Source organism: Armigeres subalbatus, unplaced genomic scaffold, assembly GCF_024139115.2.
Source record: "Armigeres subalbatus isolate Guangzhou_Male unplaced genomic scaffold, GZ_Asu_2 Contig53, whole genome shotgun sequence".
Classification (NCBI taxonomy): Eukaryota; Metazoa; Arthropoda; class Insecta; order Diptera; family Culicidae; genus Armigeres; species Armigeres subalbatus.
The window spans coordinates 13,547-17,789 of NW_026943293.1; positions in this window are offsets into that span (position 1 = coordinate 13,547).

Below are 4,243 nucleotides of genomic sequence, written 5' to 3' on the forward strand. Positions count from 1 at the left end.
CTCCTTTCAAGAGGTTCGGAAACCTATTTTCGAGAGGCTCGGAAGCCTTTCTTCAAGGTGCTCGGAAGTCTCCTTTTGAAGCGGCTCGGAAGGATCTCTTTAATAGGCTTGGGAGCACCCTTCTAAAAGTTTGAATGCTTCCTTTTAAGAGGCTCGGACGTTTTCTTTCAAGAAACACGGAAGCCTTCTTTCAAGGTGCTCGGAAAATGTCTTTCAAAAGGCTCGGAAGCCTCCTTCAAAAAAGCTCGGAGGCCTTCTTTCAACAGTCTCGTCATTATTCTTTCAAGAGGCTGAGAAGCGTCTTTTAAACATTCTCAGAAGCCTCCTTTTAAGAGGCTCGCAAGGCTCCAGAAGATCTGAAAGTATTGCATGAAGCTTGATGTATACACGTTATTTAAACTGGAAAGTTTCACGGAATAACTTACACAAAATTTTGGAGAGCCAGTTGTTTTTCAGGTTCGTTTTGCATATATTTTGAGAGATACGCTTATTTTTGTTTACAGCGAACCTCAATAAATACAAAAGTTCGAAGGGGTACCTATATGACGAGCTCGGTGGTCTAGTGGCTACCGCTTCTGCCTTATAAGCAGGAGGTCGTGGGTTCGATTCCATGCTCGTCCCTTTTCTACTTTGTATTTCTATCTTAGTTCTTTCTGTGTTTCACGTTCTACCAAAACGATTCCTACTGTTATAACCTTCCACACAATCCCAAAAACCTCCCGTGGCACCTATAAGGGGTCGTAGAGTTCTCTGCATCTTTCTTAAGTAGGTGTCCAACTAACCCTCCTTCCTCTTCCTCAGCATTCGCAAGGACGTGGCCAGGACAGATCTCGACTATTGGAGAGTGTATTGCTTCCATCTAAGAGATAGTGATTAGTCCCAAATCAATATCTGTGGTAACGGATGAAAGTGATGCTACTCTCATACAATAGTCGTGGCTTGTACCACCTACGAATTTGTGCGAATTGCTCAATGCTAATGCTAATGCTAAGTTCGAAGGGGTACCTATATAGAAAAGGGTTGAGAACCGCTAATCTATATGAACAAAACCAACGGATAACTCATTCTTTTTTAGTTAATTTGGCATTGCTCTGTCGTAATCTGAGAAAGTGATTGCCCTTACTCGCATATCAGTCCTAAACTGTTTTTCGCATACTGAGATATTGAGCCATTGAATTAGAGCTGAGCGACATTGAAGTTTCAAATCGCATCTTCTAGGGGAACAGTTCGCCACTTCATCTCATAGCTCCTATTTCCATCTCATCAAAAACAAAGCAATGGAAAGGAATTTGGTTTATTTATTATTTTTGTTTTTCAGCAGTGAGCACGCATGTTGACAAAAAGAAGTGACGAATTTGGTGCCGTATTTCTTTGTTTAGCGATGAGATGGATATATGTACAGTGAGATGGAGATCGGAACAGTTCCCCTATATAAAACTTCAAAAATCTAAGGTGTTCATCATTCGATATACACAGATAAAAATAAGTTGTGATTTTAATTTTTTTTCATGCACATGTTTGGAACATTAAAAAAACGTAACATTCAATCGATCTAACTGTTCGTTTGAATCGAAATAAATTTTAACTGTGCTTGCTTGTAAAATTCAATCAAATTTAATTGAATATCGAATGTTTATTCGTTTGTTTGGATTAGCTGCAATTTTACACCACGTTGAATATTAAAAACTATTTGCTATGTAGATTACTTACTTGATACTTGATATGGGATACAGCTCTTCGATGAGCATACGCCGAATGGAGTATCCTTCTCCACTGGACTGGATCCTGGGCCAATCGCTTCCAGTCGCCCTGAACATTGAGCGCCCTCGGGTCCCCTTCAACTGCAAAAAGCCATCGTGTACGCGGCCTTCCACGAAGTCTGTGGCCTCTTTCGGGTTCTCTACCAAACATTATCTTCGCTTGACGTTCTTCCAGGATACGAACAACGTGACCAACCCACCGTAGTCTGCCGTGTTGTATAAGCTTAATAATATCCAGCCCTTTATACACCTGGTGCAATTCATGGTTCATGCGACGCCGCCAGATACCGTTCTCCTGTTTACCACCGAGTATTGTCCGCAGCACCTTACGCTCAAACACTCCGATCAGCCTCCTTTAACGTCCATGTTTCATGGCCGTATAAAACCACCGTAAGAATCAGAGTAGTATATAGCGCGAGTTTTGTTTTCGTTTGCAGACTACGGGACTTAAGCTGGTTATGAAGTTCGTAATAAGCCCTATTTGCAGCTGCAATACGCCTTTTCACCTCACGGGTAGATTACCGCGAAACAATTTAATATGATTGAAACACTTTTTTAGTTTTGTAAAATCAGATCATGTATATTCTTAATGGGACTAGCGCTAGGATAATTTGAGTTAAGGCACGAAAGCCTCTTTCGCTGCTCTGTGATCATCAATGATGTCGATGCCATCCGTAATACCAAGGAGTATGTAAGACTTGCTGATGATGGTTCCATTTCTTTGCACATCAGATCTTCGAATTGCACCTTCCAGAGCTATGGTGAAAAGCAGATTTAAGAGCGCCTTGCTGCAGTCCATCTAACGTCACGAACGAATTGGATGTCTCACTGGATATTTTGATATCTAGTTTGGAACTAGGTACTATCATGATATGTGAAGCAACCTAATCCGAAGGATGTTTGCTGGAAATAGTTGATTCCAGCGTTAAATTTCGTTTTGTTTTTGTTCTGGGGTCCATTATACGCACAGAGTCTATTACTAGCGCAGAAACTCACTATATGTGGTCGATTCGATTATTTATAAATTAAAATGCGTTGTCAAGTATTCAATAAAACGTATTCGATCAATTACACAGTAAACAGGTGGTGTAGAGATAGGACATTTATTTATTTATATTCATATTCATTCATTCATATATAAAACCAAGTTATATAAAAACCAAAACTCAATCTTTTCGATGAAATGGTTTTTTGTACAATTTGCACGGAATTTTAAAATTTTAAAAATCAATTCGGCCAATTTTTGTTTTACTTACTTAATAGGAAAAATTATAATAAAACTGTAAAAAATGAAAAATCATTCTGCAGATCCGATTTGTTTTCAAAATAAATAAATTGGGTACGCAAAAAAAAATGTCAGGGAATTGATCCATTTTTGGCGATGCAAAGTTCGCCGAGTTAGCTAGTTCTTATATAGTTTTTATGCATAGATTGTATAATAATTGGGTAATTGGGTAATTCTAGGCATCAAACCCGTCAAACCATATATCATACGTATATGGTACTAAGAAACTAACCATGCTCTATAATTCATTGAAAAGGTGTGCTATCCAAAGATATTCTTACATCCATGCTTTACCAGATGATGCCGTTCACGCGGAGTGAAGTCAGGCTTTTGTGTTGATGCCTCAATTTAATTCAATTTTCAGATGATCCTTCCATTATTTGCTTCGCGGGAGGATGGTTAAAAATGCACCCCAAATCGCTTTTTTCGGTACATATTTTAACTAAGACATTGTACCGTGATTGGCATGACGTCGATTAGAGTACATCGCTTGTTATAATGACAATTTAAGTCAAGAAAATATATGTATGCATGCATAAAAATCTTTAACGAAGCACACTTACCTTGTCATTTATAATAAAATCGTGAGTAATTTTCCCAAAAAAAGTGGTTGAATAAAAACGTTGACGTAAAATATGGCGAATAAAATAAAGTTTTTGTTTCATGATTTTCTAAATATTATTTCAATGATAACTATGGACTAGCATTGTTAGAATTGTAATGAAATGTATTCTTAATTACAAAATATGTGGTCGATTCTAATATGGTTGACCGATTGTCATTCCATCGTATGATAGACTTAATCATAGTAATCTCAAAGTTCTTTTGATATCAACATTACTATTTCGAGACGAGCCAGCCCAGGGCTGAAAGTCTCGCTAATAAAGATTACTATTTTGTGGCATGGTAAAGCTGAACAGTTATCTGTTGGTGGATTTACCACAAGATTATTATCAGTGTAGGAGAAGGAATGGTTTACCAAACCAAAAAGGTTGGTGACTTGGCTAAATGCGAGACAGGCAGTATCACCACTATGTGAATTAATTTGGGGTTTTACAAGTGATGTTTCAAGTGGGGTTTCCATTAGCCTTTCGAACAAAGGCGTAGGATTGCCAATCCGAAGATGGCGAATTCGATTCTCGGTCCGGTCTAGGATGTTTTCGGGTTGGAAACTTTCTCGACACGGTGGGCATAGAAA